The sequence below is a fragment of the Erinaceus europaeus genome, chromosome 19 (assembly GCF_950295315.1).
Source record: "Erinaceus europaeus chromosome 19, mEriEur2.1, whole genome shotgun sequence".
Lineage (NCBI taxonomy): Eukaryota > Metazoa > Chordata > Mammalia > Eulipotyphla > Erinaceidae > Erinaceus > Erinaceus europaeus.
The window spans coordinates 23,032,122-23,050,800 of record NC_080180.1 but is presented as its reverse complement, the minus strand read 5'-3'; the positions used below and the strand labels follow the sequence as shown (position 1 = coordinate 23,050,800).

The window sequence follows — 18,679 nt, the reverse complement described above, 5'->3', positions numbered from 1 at the left end:
TCCCAGGAGGGGCCACCTTCCTGTCTCCCCGCTTTAAGACTGGTGGCATTCACATCTGGTGATGGTATTCTTGAGGTGAGGTCTCTCTAGGTTGCTAAGTGATCAGTTAAAACAGCTTTTGCGGGTGGGGGGGTGGAGTGGGCAGTTGTGCACCCAGTAGAAAGCACGCATTACCATGGGCAAGGATCAGGGCTCAAGACCCCCATTCCCACTTGTGGGGGGAGGTGGAAGGGGGAGAAGTTCACGAGCCATGAAGCAGGGCTGTGGATAAACACTGTCTTGTTCCCCCCCCTCAGTTTCTCTGTGTTTCCATCAAAACAAGAAAGGGGAAAATGACCACTGGCAACAGTGGATTTGTGCAAGCACCAAGCCACAGTGATAACCTTGGTGATAAAAAAGAAAAGTTTATTATTTTATTTTATTTTTATTTTTTTTACCAGAGCACTGCTAAGCTCTGGCTTATGGTGGTGTGGGGAACTGAACCTGGGACTTGAGAGCCTCAGGCATAAAAGTCTCTTTGCATAATCATTATGCTGTACCCCCACCCGAAAAGTTTATTTTTGTTGAGCTGAGGGTTTCACCATTTCAGGCTAATTCTTTCAGATATATCATCTCTAGCCATATATATATATATATATATACATATATATATATATGTATATATATATATATGTATTCCCATTTGTTTCCCTTGTTGTTTTATTGTTGTAGTTATTATTGTTGTTGATGATGTCGTTGTTGTTAAGATAGGACAGAGACAAATGGAGAGAGCAGGGGAAGACAGAGAAAGATAGACACCTGCAGACCTGCTTCACCTGCAGGTGGGGAGCTGGGGGCTTGAACCGGGATTCTTACACCGGTCCTTGTGCTTTGCGCCACCTGCGCTTAACCCACTGCGCTACCACCCGACTCCCATTTTTTCCCATTTTGTTGGATGGGACCAAGAGAAGTTGAGAGAGAAGGGGAAGACAGAGAGGGAGAGAGAAAGATATACGCCTGCAGACCTGCTTTGCTCCTTGTGAAGTGACCCCCTTGCAGGTGCAGAGCTGGGAGCTCGAACCGAGATCCTTGTGCACTTAGCCCGGTGCTTCACCACCCAACTTCCCCTCTACCTCTTTTTTTTTTCTTCTGTCTCTGTCTGCACCAGAAAACTTCCCCCAGTACTCTTGCACTTCCTTGTGGTAGACCAGGGCCTTGAACATGGGTAGCACACTTGGCAAAGCAGGCACCCTCCCAAGTGAGCTAGCTCTCTGGCCTCTGTCCACTATACCCTTAGAAACTCAGCTAAAGTACAGGAGCAGACTGCTGCTTTGGAAACTGTCCTGCTAGCATGTTGCCTCACAGCCTCTGCTCGCCCTGAACGGAGCCCCGGTCCTAAAGGTTTCCTCCTCCTGCTCCTCTTCCTCCTCCTCCTCCCCCTTCTTCTTCTTTATTTTTTAAGTCTTTTTTTTTTTTTTTTTGCCTCCAGGGTTATTGCTGGGGCTTGGTGCCTGCACTACGAATCCACTGCTCCTGGAGTCCTTTTTCCCCCATTTTGGTGCCCTTGTTGTTGTCGTTATTGTTGCCATTGATGTTGCTGTCGGATAGGACAGAGAGAAATTGAGAGAGGAGGGGAGACAGAAGGGGAGAGAAAGGCAGACACCTGCAGTGTTGTTTCACAGCTTGTGAAGCAATCCCCCTGCAGGTGGGGAGCCAGGGGCTCAACTGGGATCCTTAAGTGTAAGCCAGTCCTTGTGCTTCATGCCATGTGAACTTAACCATCTGCGCTACCACCTGAACCCTGGTTTCCCTCTTCTTTTCTCCTCCAAGTCCCTGACTCCAAGTCCCCTTTGTCATCAGGTTGGCTTGCCCACTGGTCCTCCTGCCCCGAGGCCATACTGCCTTGAGCACTGCTGGTCTGGCCAGGACATTCCCCACCAGAAACCTCTGGAGCATCCTATCAATTCTAGGCTGGACACCAAATTCCTTACTCAGACACCAGAGAGGCTTCATTTTATTTTTTTAAAAGGATTTATTATTTTTAATTTTATTATTATTTCATTTATTTAATCAGAACACTGCTCAGCTTGTCTTATGGTGGTGTAGGGGATTGAACCTGAGACTTTGGAACCTCAGGCATGAGAGTCTCTTTACATAACCATTATGCTATCTACCCTTGCCCAAAATGATTGATTTATTAACTAGTGATTGAGAGGAAAAGGAGCAAGAGAGAAACAGAGCATCAGTCTAGCACACAGTGATGCCAGGAATCAAACTCATGTCCTCATGCTTGAGAGACTAACGCTTTATCCACTGAGCCTCATCTAGGGACTCTGGAAAGAACTTTTTCTTTTTTTTAACATTTTATTTATTTATTCCCTTTTGTTGCCCTTGTTTTATTGTTGTAGTTATTGTTGTTGTTGTTGGATAGGATAGAGAAAAATGGAGAGAGGAGGGGAAGACAGAGAGGAGGAGAGAAAGACAGACACCTGCAGACCTGCTTCACCACTTGTGAAGCGACTCCCCTGCAGGTGGGGAGCCTGGGGCTCTAACTGGGATCCTTATACTGGTCCTTGCACTTGGTGCCAGCTATGCTTAACCCTCTGCGCTACCACCCGACTCCCTGGAAAGAACTTTAAAGCTGGTTTCTGCCTTCCCTCTCCTGCCCCACCTCCTACATGCCCCACTTTGCAAGGTCGAGTCATCTGTCCCCACACCTGGCTTGCCCCACCCTGGCCTCTCTGGTGCCAGTTCCTCCTCTGAAGTCCGGCTCTTCCGAAGTGCACACTCGCTCTGCCCACAGGGCTCAGTCCATTGATTAGTCCCACCAGGAGGCCCACTGGATTTGTAATAGTTGGTCAACACCAGAGCCATTTCCTTTAGCTCAGTGGCTCACACATGGGGTGAGCATCAAACTCACCTGGAGGTCTTGTGAACCTAGCTTGCCTGGCCCCTTCCCTGGACTTTTCTGATTCTGGGGTTTAAGAATGTGGACGTCTAACAGAATCTGGGGCTTTGCTGCTGCTGCTGCTTCTGGAGTCACACACGGAGAACCGCTGGTCTAGGGCGAACACTCAAGGGCACGGGTGACACAGGGTGGCTCCAAGGTCTGTAAACATAGACAGACACTGTTGTTTACACACACACACACACACACACACACACACACACACACACACACACACACACACACACACTGTGTTTCTGCCTGTGCTCAGGGTTGGCGGCCACCCCACCCTGAGTTCACTCAGTCCTCAGAGCAGCCCCGCCTTCAGCAGGGAGAATACAGGCTGTTGTGTCATCACTGCAGTTCAGTGTCTTCATGCTTAGACAAAGTAAAGTCCAGCCTCATGCCCACCTCAGCATGGCTACCCAGTACCCTCCACCTCCTAATAAGCACCCTCTGCCCTTGCCATGACTTACCTGGACAAGGAGACACTGAACAGACTCTGAGTGAATGTGTTTTTCTCAAGAATCCATTCCCTATAAGAAGTTTATGACATTTGGGTGGTGGGCAAGTTAGAAACTCAGAGAACAGCTACTGGAGAAATGGCCCACTTGATAGGGTGTTAGGCTCACATGCCTGAGGTTCCTGGTTCAGTTTCCAGCACTGCATCACCAGAGTTGCTCTAAGTTCCTTTCTTCCTCTCCTTCTTTTTTCTTTACCAGAGCACTGCTCAGCTCTGGCTTATGGTTTTGGGGTTGAACCTGGAACCCGGGAGCTTCAGGCTTGAGAGCCTGTCTGCATAATCATTATGCTGTCTCCCCTGCCCCACTTCCCCCCTCTCTCTTCTGTCTGTCTCATATAAAATTCTCAATCTCATGTTATAATAAAATAAAAACTTTAAAACAAGAGACATTGAGGGCCCAGCTACAGATCTCAAGAGGTAGTAATGAAAACCAGGTATGCAGACTGCTCTGGAAACTTTTCTTCTTTTACTGTGGATGAGTCAAAATTAAATATTCAAATATTGACATTTGCCCAGGATCAGACAAATACAATTGTGTGTCAATAAACCTTTTCCTGCATGGTGCTTGAAAGGCGGATTCTTATGATATCCACAAATTATGTCCGTGAGCAATGACAATGTGATTCTGAAGGTGCCACTTACCAGGAAGGGTTTGTAGGGAGAAAAGAAAATGCTAAAGGACTAAAATCTAAAATATGGGTACCATCCACTGCAAACCTGTATGTATATATCATAGATCTCCACAAGAGGGCGCCAAAGCACACATGATCTGCTGCAGTATAAAGCCTTTGAGGGGTTTGCTCCCTCACATCCTCTGGCTGATAAGATGCCTCTTCCCCATCCACCCCCTCACTCCCGAAGCTGAGAGTTGCCTGCCTTGCAACCATGGGGAGATAGGTTTCTTTCAATTACTCCCCACCCTTCCCCCAGTACTACCATCGCCTACCAGTTTTGATTCTCCAAAGTTGGTGAGAAAGCCAGGGTGGGGGTGCTTTCTGCAGTAACCCCCGATGACCCCTGTTCTCAGTCTGGCTCCTGCTCCTTCCCCATGGCTCCTGCATGCCAGCCTCACCTCCTTGTGAATATCACCTGCCCACTGCTGTCACTTCCTTGTGGTTCTGGTCTGGACACTTACTTCCTTCTAGAAAGTGCATGGGTAGGCAGTCACTGCAGCAGACCTACTCCCCCCTGAGTGGCTCAGCCCTTCATCTGGGCTGCAGGGGTGCAGAGCCTGTGGGCCGGGTTGCTGCTTAACAAACCCCATAACAGGGACATCCACCACCTATGGATCCAGGAAAATGCAAGGACCCACCAAAGCTGTCCTGTGGTCTCCAGAGGGACAGAGGACAGAAGTCAGAGGCAGCAAATCTGATTCCTAGTCCCCCCCCCCCATTAGCTTTGTTCACAGGAAGGCAAGCACTAGTCCAGGTCAGTGAAGAATGAGACAGGGACCGGCAAAATAGCTCACTTGGATAGTGTACTGCTTTGCTGTGGTATGACTTGAGTATGAACCCGGCTTCCATTGCAGTGAAGGAAGCCATTGTGCTGTGGTTTCCTTCATGTTCTCTCTCTGTGTCACTCTATCTCTCTGTCTCTATCTAAAAGTAAAAGGGCTGGGGTGATAGCAAAGAAGACTTTCATGCCTGAGGCACCAAAGGTCCCAGGTTCAGTCCCCAGCACCACTGTAAGCTAGAGTTCAGCAGTGCTCAGGCAAACCAAACAAGGAAAACCAAACCAAACCATGAGACAGACAAACAGAGTAAGACAGGAGGACAGGCAGTGGAACTGGAGGAACACACCCATTTATAGATGAGCAAAACCAAGGCTCAGGTAGCAAATCACTTGGTCACAGTCACTTAGTTGCTATGAGCAGAGCTGGGGTCCAAAACAAAGGTGGGGTCCCCTTCTCCTCTGCCCCCATTAGTGTATTCCAGGAGGGAGAGACCCAGGTGGACACATACTGATAGAGGTGGGCAGGTCACAGTGTGTAGTGACTGCTGTGGGGTTGGTTGGGGTGGGCAGTGCTGATCCTCAGAGAGGTCAAGGGACCCGCTGTCTGTGTGACCGAGCATCATGGACTCAGTGCTGTGAGATCTGGGGACCCTGGAGCAGACCAGACAGACTCACAGCCACAGCGCTGTTTTCCCCCTTCTGGGTTAAACACAGACATCCCTGACAGAGGGAACCTGTATTTCTTGCTTTGATGGGCTGTCCTTCTTAGAACACTAGGTCTTTCTGATCACCCTAGCTCACCTTACTCCTTAGCACCCCTCCTTCATCCTCTTGTGCCCCTAAAGTGCCCAGAAAGCTTTAGAAGCCCTCACCACCTGGCTCAGGTCTGGCAGAGGTGCTGTGGGTTTGTCTGTGGCCTTTTGCCGTCTGCCTGCCAGTGAGGAAACCCTCCCAGCAGGCCTCCTGCCTTTTCCAGCTGCCTGAGGGTTGTCTGAGATGGGGGCTAGGGTGACTGTCCCCTTCCCTATCCCCTACCCTACTTTCTTTCATGGATGCTAGAGTTTCTGGCCCCGGCCCTGCTTTATCCACTGGTTCCTCAGTCAGAAGCCCCTTGTCTTGATCTGGCTGGAAGCTGCTTCCCTTCTGCTGTAGCAGACGGCTGTGCCAAGGCCTGGAGAGCCAGGGCAGGTGGGTTGGGCACTGTCAGCCCTGCGTGGCACTTGGTGAAGTGGCTTTCCCATGGCCAGTGTGCTCAGCATATCAGTCAGGCTGGGGACAGGGTCCCCTCTCCACCAAGGAGGGCGGGTGTCTACAGGGGGTAGCTGCTCTGATCTCCTTGGGTTAGTAGTCTCGTACTAACAGGACTTCTCCTGAACCCCAGGAAGGAGGTCTATGCTCCTGTAGAAGATTATTTAAATATATAATTAAAGAATATATGTTTTTTTATAAATATTTTATTTATTTTATTTTTGAGAGAAATGCAGAGAGAGAGAGAGGGAGAGAGACACAGAGAAACACCAGAGCATTGCTCTGGCTTATGATGGCGTGGGGGATTGAACTTGGGATTTAGGAGCCTCAGGCATGAGAGTCTGTATAACCATTATGCTGTCTCCCCTGCCCAAAGAATATATATTTTTTAGATAGAAGCTTCTCACTTGGATAGTCTGCTGCTTTGCCTAGTATACAACTCAGGTTTGAGCCTGGCCTCCACTGCATTGAAGGAAGCTTTGGTGCTGTGTTTATTCTTTCTCTTTCAGTTTTTACTAAAAAGATCAAAAATAAAAATAGAAGCTTTTGTAGGTAAAAAGAAAAAATGATGCTTATACTCAGATCCACAGAGAAGTGAAAGGAGTTGAATTTCAATGAAGAGACATAATTTACAAATCAAGTTGTTCCAATTGTAAACATTTTAAAAAGCTGTCCTCAGCATGCAGGGGCTCCTTATAGAGGCCTTTTACTCAGTTCCTGATTCTGGAACTATTTCCATATTCAGGAGTGACCCTAGGGGCCACTCTGACCATATTCAGCAGTTGGGTCTCTGGGGGGGCAAGTGAGACCAGAATCCCTTCTTCTCTTTCTTTCTCTTTCTCCACATCTTTTAAAAATCTTCTTTCTCTTTCTCTGTCTCTTCCTCCTCCCCTCCTCTCCCTTCTCCTTATCTTGGCATCCATAGAGCTGTGAAGATAAGGAAACAGAGGCAGTGGGAGAGATGAGTTGAGAGATCTATTTATTAGATTTTTAAGTTTATTACACAGGCGAAATGGAGATTCACACGAGGGGGCAGGGGAGTGAGTGAGAGCCATTGTGGTACCTGCAGTGCTGGGGACTGAACCAGGGACCTCAGACACTCAAGCCCAATGCTTTACCAATTGAGCCATCTCCCCAGCAGCGTTGGGAGATCACTGGATGGCTGCAGTCCTATTGCCTAAACAATGCATTACAGAGGTACCTGGTTTGGCTACATTGCCCTTGTCCAGAGTCAGTGGAGACCCCTTGGTGGAGGCCCTGACATATTCTAGTGAGTTCCCATTGACACTTCTGTAGATTCATGATTCTGGGTGTGTGGGGGGGGGGAAGGGAAGGGGGTTGAAGGCCCCAGCCCCACCCCACCCCCCAAGCCCTCCTGACACCCAGGGACATGCCCATTCTCTTGGGGTGTGAATAACCACTAAGCCCAAAGTCCAAATGGTCCAGACACCAGACCAGGTGTTTCTGGTTTCTGCAGATGGGGGACTGTATTCTGCGCCGCTCCCCAGACGTGGTGACCCAGCTCCCCTTTGGGGGCCGCAGACCCAGCCCATCCCCTCCGAGCAGGAGCCGGCGGGCGCACCTCGCTAGTCAGCGTGGACGGAGTTAAGCCTTTCCGGGACTATTTACTCCCGACCGAGGTGACAGCTGGGGGAGGCGCGTCACGTGGCCGCCGGGGAGCGGCGGAGCATGCCCAGCCGGGAAGATGCTGCCGCCCGCAGTCGCCGCCGCAGCGCCCGCCCCGCTCCAGGCACCGGCGGGAGGGATGGCTGAGTAGAGCCGCTCGGCCCAGCCCCGCGCCAAGCCAGGGCCCCGGGGCGGGACGAGGACCAGCCGGCCCGAGGGGAGGGGCGCCCAGGGCCTGGCCTGCCTCGCGGGGCTCACACCTCTGAGCCGGTGAGTGTTTTGATGCAGCATCTTGGCAGGCACCGCCCTCCCCCGCGGGGAGACCGGAGGGTCGGGAAGCGCCGCGGACTGTACCCCCCTTCCCCGCCAGTCCTCACCCCACCCCGCCCCCAGAGCCCCGGGACGACCCACGGGCTGGGAATTGATCGTCTTTGAATTGCACCTACTGTGTGAGGCCCCTTGGGGGCCCCAGCCTGACGCGAACAGACTCCCCCCATCCCGCCGGGAGGTGCGGGCTGCGGAGAGGGAGGGAGGGGGTCAGGTTCAGGTCAACCCCAGGGACCCACCTCCCTGTGGGGAGGGGCGAGGGTGTGTCTCTTCTGGGCTAGTGGTGGGGGTGTTGCCAAGGCTCTTGGACTCCAATGGAGCATCTGATTCTGGGGATTCGGGTAGGAGGTACCCGGAGTAGTCAGAGCCCAGTGCGTGGCCTTGGGGGCAGGAGGGGGATGGGTTTACAGTGTGTGTTTGGGGGGCGGGGGCAGGCTGCAGCTAGCTGAAAGCCTCTGGCTTATTGTGTGGGGTTCTGGGCAAAGGAAAAAGGTTGGGGAGAGAGGGGGCAAGTGGTGGCAGGGGAGGGTGGGGAGGGCTTCCGTGCAAAGGCGCAGGGAGATGCTCTGTGCAGGCGAACAGGGGGTACCCTAGTGCAAGACACCAGGCGATAGAGGGGTCCCCAGCTCCCAGGGCCAGGGCACTGAGCTGCAGGGAGACGCCGGGGAGAGGATGATTTCAGCACCAGTGTGTGTGGGGTGCTTGAGCTGGACAGTCCTGTTCCCCAAATCTTTCTAAATCCCTGGGTCTCAATCTGGCTGTTGGGGTGCGCTCCCCAGGGGTCCCCTGCTCCTTAGGGTGGGTATCCTGCCTGGTCTGTCTCCACCTGAGCCTGCAAGCGCCTGTGCCCTCACCCCCCCCCCCATCTGGCCTTTGGGAAGAATTTGGAGCTTGTGAAGTCTTCTGTGGATGCCACCTCTGAGCTGCATGGTCGCCTGGGCAGGAGATGTGCGGATCTGCAGGAGGTGGTGGTGCCACTGAGGCAAAGGCCCAAGTGGGGGCGGAGGGCGGCTGGCATTGCCACCCCCTCCATGCTCTCCCCGTGGGAAACCAGTGCTTCTGTCTCCTCACAAGGGCGCAGTGCTGGGCTGCAGATATGAATTATTAAGAAGCTTGGGTTTTCCAATCAGCAGCGAGGTGATAAATGTGTTAGTGCGGGTGTGTAATTAATCCTGGCAGGCGGGCGCCGGGCTCAGACAATGGGGGCCGCTCTCCTTTATTTTCTGCCTGTTCGGTTTCTCCTCCTTCACTGGAAGGTGACGGGCACAGGACGCATTCCACAGATAATTACTTTTAATGTGCCTGCCCGGATTATTGAGTTGGATTCTTCCGGCTCAGTGTAAATGAAGTAATTACCAGGGAAGTCGGCCAGCGAGCAGCCAGCCCTAGCTCCCGGGCTGACATCACTGCTTGAGGCCCCGGGGGGCCAGCCCTGCAGCCTGGGCTCTGAGAGGGAGCTGGGGCCCTGTGTGGAGCTGAAGGAGCCTGGTCTGTCCGGGCCAGCTGTGGCCTCTTCCACTCTGCTCTCCTCACTGGCCTGTTGTGCATCATGTGGGACCCCAAAGAAAGGCCAGGAGGCATCAGGGAGTTAAACTGGGGTGGGGTACGAGATGGTGCTGGTTTGGGGGAGGCTTTGCTCTGGACTCAGAGGGTATCCATGACATTAATAAGTCAGTCAACAAACCATTAAAAAATTTAGAGAGAAAATTTAAGATTGGTTTAATCTTTTAAAAAAAGATTTTATTTATTTATTAATGAGAAAGATAGGAAAGAACCAAACATCACTCTGGTACAGGTGCTGCTAGGTAGGGACTGAACTCGGGACCTCATGCTTGAGAGTCCAATGCTTTATCAACTGTGCCACCTCCCGGAACACGGTTTAATCTATTCAATTTATTATTATTATTTTTTTAAATTTAAGATAGAGATGGAGAAGGTGTAGAGGCAGGGAGAGAGTGAAGGAGACCACAGAACCAAAGCTTCCTTCAGTGTGATGGGCGTTGGGCTCTAACCTTGGGTGTGGTGTGCATGACAAACAGCACAGGATCCAAGGAAGCCTTTTCCCTGGCCCTAGAACATACACTGGGGAGCCAATCAGACTAGACAGCGAGCTGAGAGGAGTAGTGGTGGGAGGCTGGGCTGACATTGCTTTCCTAGGCAATCCTTCAGCACCCACTCTTCCAGATCCTCCCCCCACACACACCTAGTCTCACTCCAGCTCCTGGGATGGCACTAACCTCACCTGGTTATTTCCAGTGGCAGGGAGTTCACTCCTTCGGCAGGCGGCCTGCTCCATGAGTACAACATTCTTTCTAAGTTGAGTCAGGATTTGCCAGCTTCTAAGCTTTGCCCTTTGGTCCTCATTTTCTGGGCACCACAGTCCTTGGTTTCCCCCTTATACAGATAGTGCCTGGGGGACGGGTGGTGGTGTGTCTGATTGAACTGGTCCCCTAGCTGTGGGAAGAAAGTTTCGTAAGTGCTGAAGCAGCGCTACAGGTGACTCTCTTGCTATCTCCTCCTTCCCTTCTAGATTTCTCTCTGTCTCTATCCAATAAAGATGTATTTATGTGACCACTGTTACACCAGACATCTAGGTTGTTAACCTCATCTTTCCTTTACAAATAACAGCAACATTCCCCATAAGATATTTTTTCCCCATGTTTTGGATTATTTTCTCCTAACATTGAATTTATGTGCTGATGTGAATAGTAATTTCCAAAATTACTTTTCTATGAGTATAAAAATAATACATACTTATTAAAAAGTATAGAAAAACATATAAAGAAAAGTTTAAAACGACCCACAATTTCCTCTCTTTTAGAGGTTTTGTATATAATTTTAACACTTTGGTTTATGTCTTTTTATGATTTTTATGAATTCATGCATAGATATTTGACTATATTTGTTATAATACACCCATGCTTTATTAAAATTTTGATCCAAGTGTATATTTTTGTCACTTCAACTGAAATACTTTCTCCATGGCATTAAATACTGTTTTTCTATTGATATATGTATATATTTTTTCTAATTATTTTATGGGGAGGTAATGGTTTACAGTACAGTTCACATTAAGTATTCTTTTTCAACTTCATTAAACTTTTTACTATTTATTAGGTAGAGACAGTGAAACTGAGGGGAGAAGGAGAGATAGAGAGGGAGAGAGGGAGAGAGGGAGAGACATCTGTAGCCCTGCTTCACCTCTCCTGAGGCTTCTCCCTCAGAGGTGGGGGTGGGAGACTTGGATCTGCCCTACTGTGGGTGACATATGTACTTAACTGAGTGTGCCACCTCCCAGCTCCTTTACCAGTTTCTAGGAAGCTGCCGAATGTGTCATTGTCATTGTTTTGTTTGTTTAGTCCTTATATTATAGCTATTTCCAGTTTTTATTTTCATAAATAATGCAGCAGTGAACATACTGAATCATTGCACATGTCATGATTTTTTCTTAGACTGCATTTCTAGCAGTAGATTTGCTACATTAAAAAATATTATGTGAGGGAGTTGGGAGGTAGCGCAGCGGGTTAAACGCATGTGGCACACAGTTCAAAGACCGGCATAAGAATCCCGGTAAAAGTAGTTTGGCTTTTTCATTATTATTATTATTATTTTTTATTTTAAAAATTCATTTGATTACTAATGAGACTTAAACATTTTTTTTAAAGTGACTAGTCCCTCTGGTGTCATTACCCAAGCTTTATTTATTTTTATTTGTTTTTCTCTTTCTTTTTCAGGGTAATTATTCCTAGTAGATTTTAATTTTATTTTTTTATTTATTTAGGACAGAGAGAAATTGAGAGGGAAAGGGACAGAGAGGGAGAGAGAAACAAAGAGACGTCCATAGCACTGCTTCATCACTCCTGGAGCTTCCCCCCTGCAGGGGGGATTGGAGGCTTGAACCCAGGTTCTTGTAATGTGTGCATGGTCCTGTGTGCACTACCTCCCAGCCCCAGCCCAAGTCTTTTAAAGGGCAGTTTTGGATATCCCAGCCTTTTAATAGTCTCAAGTTTGAACCAAGTTGAACTTGGGGTATGCCACTTACTCAAGGAGATGTGACTTTGACAGTGATTAAATTTCTCTGTGCCTCAGTTTCCATATCTGTTAAGTGAAGATGATAATATTCTCTATCTCATAGAATTCTTGTGAAGATACATGAAATTATAAATGTCAGCACATTGACCATGCTGAGCAGTCAATGGTAAACATATTATTAGTATAATAGTATTTATTTGCGTGAGAAATATATATATGTGAAGACAGTATCATGAGCCCTCTCCCTCCAAACCCCCCCAGGTCGCCTTGTTCTCTCTTTCTGGAATTTTCCTCACCATCACAGCGTGAGCTGAACACAGAGTGTGGCAGCCTTTCCCAGGTGGTTCTAGGTGATGACACCCTTTTGGCAGATACCCAGATGAAGGGAGTTCGGCTCTTCTAGTGCCTTCTGGCTAATAGGACACCCCACTGCCACCCCTACCCTTAATCACCCAGTCCTCTTTGTCAAATCTACCATTGTCCCTCACTCCGGTGGGTCCTTTTTGTACCTTTCCAAAGCAGCACAAGCAGATCTGATGAATGAATGGCATTAGCAGGTGCTAATAAGAGACAGTCAGTGCCCCCCTTCCAGGATTGTAGAAACCATGCCCACCTAGAATTGGAAGACATGGATTCAAATCTCACTGCAGATTAGCAGCCGTGTGATTTGCAACAAGGTGCTTACTAGTTCTGAGGATTTGGGGGGTGGAGTGGGGAGGTTACTATCACTACCCACTTATCTAGTTGCTAGCTAGAGGAAAAATCTAAATGGAAGTGTTCTATAAACAGCCATGCAGATGACACTATTATTATTTTATTTATTTTTTATTGTTGTTGTTATTGATATCATCGTTGTTAGATAGGACAGAGAGAAATGGAGAGAGAAGGGGAAGACAGAGAGGGGAAGAGAAAGATAGACACCTGCAGACCTGCTTCACCGCCTGTGAAGGGTTGCCCCTGCAGGTGGGGAGCCAGGGGCTCAAACTGGGATCCTTATGCTGGTCCTTGAGCTCTGCATCATGTGCACTTAACCCGTTGCACTACCGCCTGACTCCCACTATTATTATTTTTTAAAACTATATCTTCTTAAAAATTTTGTATTATCTTTATTTACTTATTGGATAGAGACAACCAGAAATCAAGAGGGAAGGGGGTGATAGAGAGGGAGAGAGAGAGAGAGAGAGACACGTGCAACACTGCTTCACTACTCATGAAGCTTTCCCCCTGCAGGTGAGGGTGAGGGGTGCAAACCAGGGTGCCTGTGCATGGCAAGGTGTATTTAGTCAGGTACAGTACCATCTGGCTCCCAGATGACAGCTATTATTAGCTGTGGAATATGAGCAGTGTCTCACTGAAAACAATGCTTGTACTCAAAGGGCAGACATATATGCTGAGGTGGGTTAGGAAAAGGTGTGTTCAGTGTGGTCCGGGAGGTGGCGCAGTGGATAAAGTGCTGGATTCTCAACCATGAAGTCCCAAGTTCAATCCTTGGCAGCACGTGTACCAGAGTGATGTCTGGTTCTTTCTCTCTCTGCCTAACTTTCTCATGAATAAATAAATAAATTCTTAAAAAAAAAAAAAGGTGTGTTCAGGGTGACTGCTAGGTCCTGTGAGAGCTTCCTTAGTTTCTCTAGAGAGTTGGTATTTATGGTGTGGATTCAGGAAATGGGGACAGAAGCATCAATGTTGGTCTGACGCCAATGCTTTATGCCTCTGAGATTTGACCCATCTTGGAAAGTGAGGTTCCTCCTTAGCTCTGATGGCACCACGTCCACCCAGTCTGGCTTATCACTGCTAGAATCTATAATTGAAGGTGCTAATTTGCTTCTAATTAGCCCAGTGCTTGCAATTTGCCTATAAAATCAGTCTGGCCTCCGGTGGTGAGGTCACTTCTCTGATAATTCTGTTTGGGTCCCGTGTCCTCATTAGCATCAGTGGGCCCTCAGACATTGCAGACTCTTCCAGCTGGGGAACTGAAGAAAGTTCTAGCAGGAAAAGAAAGGATGCTATAGTCAGATGGGCTGACGGGCCTGTATGTGCTGACAGAGGCCCCCTCCGGGGCCACCACTGAATAGTCTTTTAATAAGTGTTAATAACTGCTAAGAGGCTTATCGGAATCACAGGTCAAGTCTGGAATCCTGGTTCCCTCCTCTGTTCCAGTGTTCTTCCCTTCTGAACCCCAGTTCCCAAGTCTTTAAAGTGGGAGCACAAAGATCCAGATTCAAGCCGCCAGTCCTCACCTGCAGAAGCTACCCACGTGAGCTCACCCACGTGAGCAGTGGGTCAGAGCTGCAGATCCCTCTCTCTCTCCTTCCCCTCTCGATTTTTCTGTCTCTTTCCAATGGAAAAATAAATAAGTAAAATATTTGATATGAGGGTGGTCATTTCTGCCCTGCCTATATATCACTGAGGTTCAGAGGAGTCAGTGGAGCGACAGGTGTGAATGCCAGGCAGTGAGAATGTTTTCTCATCTCCAGTGTGAAAGGTCTGTAGGTGATATGAATGGTCCCATTGTCCCTGGCCACTCATTCCTGACCCCAGTGTTTCACCAGTCACTCCTCATGCCGTCTGGTCATTCCTGACTCCACTGTCTTCTCATTCTGCCCACTTTCTCCCTCAACCTATGGGATTTAAGGGCAGTGCATAGTAGGTGCTTAAGCCACACTGTGTCTGGGGCTGGACTTGAACCTGGGTCACCTGCATGACAAAGCAGAGGCACCTTCCCAGGTGAGCTATCTGGCCAGCCTGGCAAATGTTTACTGTATATTCATCACATACTAGGCAGGCCCTAGGGTGCAAACAGGAATCTTTAAATTCACAGCTTAGGAAGGGAACAGACGTGTGAGCAAACGATTGTTCCGTGTCTGACAGAAACATATGCTTCATGTGTTGGAGGCCAAGAAAGAAAGTGAGAGACTTTCTCAGGAGAGTCAGCAAAGGGTTTCTGAGGAATACCAGGTCTCTACAGTTTGGGAAAAGGCGCTTATCCTTTGGGTCTTGGCTCCCTGAGCCTCATGAGTGGAGGAAGTGAGATAAAATAAGAACACACAGCCTGGCACTGAGTAACCTTTTTTTTTTTTTTAAGATTTATTTTTTTCTTGGCTAATGAGAGAAAGAGAAAGAGAGAGAGAGAGAGAGAGAACCAGAGTATCACTCTGGCACATGTGATACCAGAAACTGAAGTCAGTGTCCCATGCTTGAGAGTCCAATCCACTATGCACCTCCCAGACCATCACTCCATGATTTTATTTCTAATGAACGAATATTCATGTCACTCTTTATTTTATTTTATTCTTTTACATAGAGACAAACATAATTTAAGAGGGAAAGGGGACATAGAGAGGAAGAGAGAAAGAGACACCTGCAGCCCTGCTTTACCACCTGTGAAGTTTCTTCTCACAGGTGGGGACCAGGGCCTTGAACTGGGGTCCTTGTGCTTGGTTAACATATGCATTTGCCGGATGTGTCCCGTGGGTGATCTTTTTTTCTTTTAATTTCTTTATTGGGGGATTAATGTTTTACATTTGGCAGTAAATACAATAGTTTGTACATGCATAACATTCCCCAGTTTCCCATATAACAATACAACCCCCACTAGGTCCTCTATCATCCTTCATGGACCTGTACTCTCCCCACCCACCCACCCCAGAGTTTTTTACTTTGGTGCAATACACCAAATTCCAGTTCAGCTTCTACTTGTGTTTTCTCTTCTGATCTTGTTTTTCTACTTCTGCCTGAGAGTGAGATCATCCCATTGTGGATGATCTTTTAATAAGTGTTAAGAATGTTTCCCTGAAGCCAGGTAAGGTGATTGATTGGTGGCAGTGAGGCAGGAGCCTGGAGCGGCTGAACCATCCAAGTCGGTCCGTCTTCTGCTAGCTGATGCCTGTGTGACCTCAAGCACAGATCCTAATGTCTTGGCCTCAGTTGCTCTATCTGCAAAGTGGGGGGTTGGGAGTCTGTTGTCTGGTGGGATGGAGACACTTGCTCTGAGTACCAGGGGGCATGCTACCACCTGGTCTGAACCAGAAAAAGGGAGCCTTCCTCAGTGATTGCTACCAGCAGACTTCCTGAGAGACCACACCCACACATAGACATTCCAGGCATGTTGCCTCCCAGAGATGCTCAGGAAATGTGGAGGAGGGGATAGGGTACCCAGGGTTAGGCTGAGGTAACACCTGTCTGCGGTGGCCAGCACCCTGCTGAAAAGGTTGGAGTAGGCACTGGAATTGGGAAAGTCAGCTTGTAGCTGCTGTCCCCAGTTGAGGGAGTCTGTCTCTTGGGAAACTAAGAGGTGGCCCCCTGACAGCAGGAATACAATCTCCTCAGGCACGCAGCCCCATTGATGGGGGACAACCCAATAGCTCTGTTGCCTGGCTGGTCCCCTGACCTTCCCCAGCAAGGCAGCCTGGCGGCCATGCTGGGTTGCCATGGTAACTGGCAGCCTCCCAGCTGGGTTGCCTGGGTAACCAGTTAGCTGCTATGGGGGAGGGGAGTGCTGAGTTGGGGGAACTAGTCTCCAAAGAGGCAGAGAAGGACAAGGGCAGGGCCGGGAGGAAGACACACCCTAGATGTCCCAACACACCCTTCTCTTCCTCCTGGGGTTGGGGCAGCCAGAGAAAGACAGGCAGGTAAGGATGTGCTGTGGCTTCCTTTCGTGTGTGCACGTGTGTGTGTGTGTGTGTGTGTGTGTGTGTGTGTGTGTGTGTGTGTGTTTTGCAGCGTGAGCCCTCTTGGCCAGTGCAGGATATGGGAGATTTGCTAGGGCCAGGAGGCTTTCCTGCACAATGGGTAGGCAGACGGGTTCAGAGGGAGCGCCAATGGACAGTGCCAAACCTGCTCTATGTCCTGGATGCTCTCACCCCTTCGACCTCGAGTTTCCTCATCTGTAAAATGGGGGTGCTAGCCTGACTTCTGGGGCCATTGTTTAGGGTAGTGCCTAGATCTCCTTCCAGGCTCAGCTTTCATTCTGTGGATGCTTTCCGACCTACGAACAGGCTGCTTTGGAGCCCCCACCCCAGCTGCACCCCTGTGGCATGGATGGAGAGGAGTAGTGAGTGGGTGGGAGGTTTGGAATTCTCAAAAGCCAGAGACATGGCTTACGCCTTTGAATTTACCATCTCATTTTGCTGAGGGCAGGAAGAGAGTTCCCACAGGTGGGAATACAAGAACATTTCTGGTTAAGACCTCATTGAAATGCTTGCCTGTACTCCATAGAAATGCAAAAAAAAAAAAAAATTAAATGTATTTTTCCTCTCAACCCAGCAAGCGCGAGTCTGATACCCTTCCTGTGTGGATATCAACACGTGCTTCCTTTTACACTCCTAGTCCACTCTGGTCTATTAAAGTGTATTTATCTGATGGCCTAGGAGGTGGTGCAGTGGATAAAGTTGGGCTTCCAAGCATGAGGTCCTGAGTTTGGTCCCCTACATCACATGGCCAGAGTGATTCTCTGGTTCTCTTTCTTCCCTTCTCTCTCCTTCATTTATAAATAAATGAATATTTACATATTTATTTATTTATATTTATGGGGAGGGGGGAAACTAAGATCATAACACTACTCTGGAGGTGGGGGAGGGCGGAGGTCCAACCTGGGGCCTCATCCATGCAAGGTTCTACCTGCTGAACTGCCTTCCTTCCCATCTGCTGACCTATTTTGCCTTAGTACTTTAGCTTGACTTCACACCCACTGGTGGGCCCCTGTCTTCAGCTTGAGAAACAGAGAGAGACTACAAACCTAAGCACCTGAGGCATGTGTGGGCCTCCAGCTTCTCTCACCCTCTGCCTGCCACATTATTAGTCCTCACAACTCCCAACCTATAAGGTAACTTAGGCCCAGAGGTTACATGGACTTGCCAAGGGTCAGAAGTCAGAGGTCACACAACTTGCTCAAAATCACAGGGATCTATGTTGCTCAGAGTTTTGGTGTGTTGGCTGGTTTTGTTTTGTTTTTTTCCTGCTGTGAGAGGAGCTCAGGTATCTTTATCTACGGAGAGAAGCATGGGTCTGCCCTGGCCACCTCAAATTGTGAGCTACAGCGGAGCCTAGAACTTGTGCCTCTTGTCTGGGTACTGGGTGTTCAGGAGAGGCTGCATGCCAAGGAGGCTGAGTCTGAGCAGATGGGTGTTGAGGGAAGTGTTCAGGGAAGGTAAAGCTTGCTCTGGAACTAACCTGAATTCCAAGGAGCTTTTCTAGCTTCTGGGCTGGGTGTAACTGTAAGGAAGGTTCCTATTAGTGTCCTGGAGGTATGCTTTTAGGCCTCAGGCTGCTGGGATATTTTCTGACAATAAAGCCATAATTCAGTCTCCAGAGAAGCTGATTTTTAATTAACCTATTCAGATGGGACAATGGATATGACAGTCCAGCAGGAACACGTGAATTTGACCACACATTAGGGAGCCAAGGACCTGAGAAGTTAGGAGTGACTGGAAGGTGGGAGTGACTCTGAAGTGCCTTCCAGAGTGCTGACTCATACATATTTATTGCCAGAAATTAAAGATAAGGGCTGGAATTAGAACTAGGAGAAGTGGAAGAATACACTTGGC

The 18,679-nt window shown here is 48.8% G+C and overlaps 1 protein-coding gene across 19 annotated transcripts in view; it reads left to right on the top strand.

The window, feature by feature from the left end:
• The window catches only part of PLEKHA6 (pleckstrin homology domain containing A6), a 166,331-nt gene that overhangs the window by 14,657 nt on the left and 132,995 nt on the right, over positions 1-18,679 (top strand). The window contains exon 1 of one of the 19 annotated variants that reach the window (XM_060178654.1): positions 7,858-8,045. The exons of the other annotated variants lie outside the window; for them this stretch is intronic. The gene's annotated coding sequence lies outside the window, so the exon portion shown is untranslated. Of the gene's footprint in view, positions 1-7,857; positions 8,046-18,679 lie in introns of those variants that run through there. 19 annotated transcript variants of the gene reach the window in all.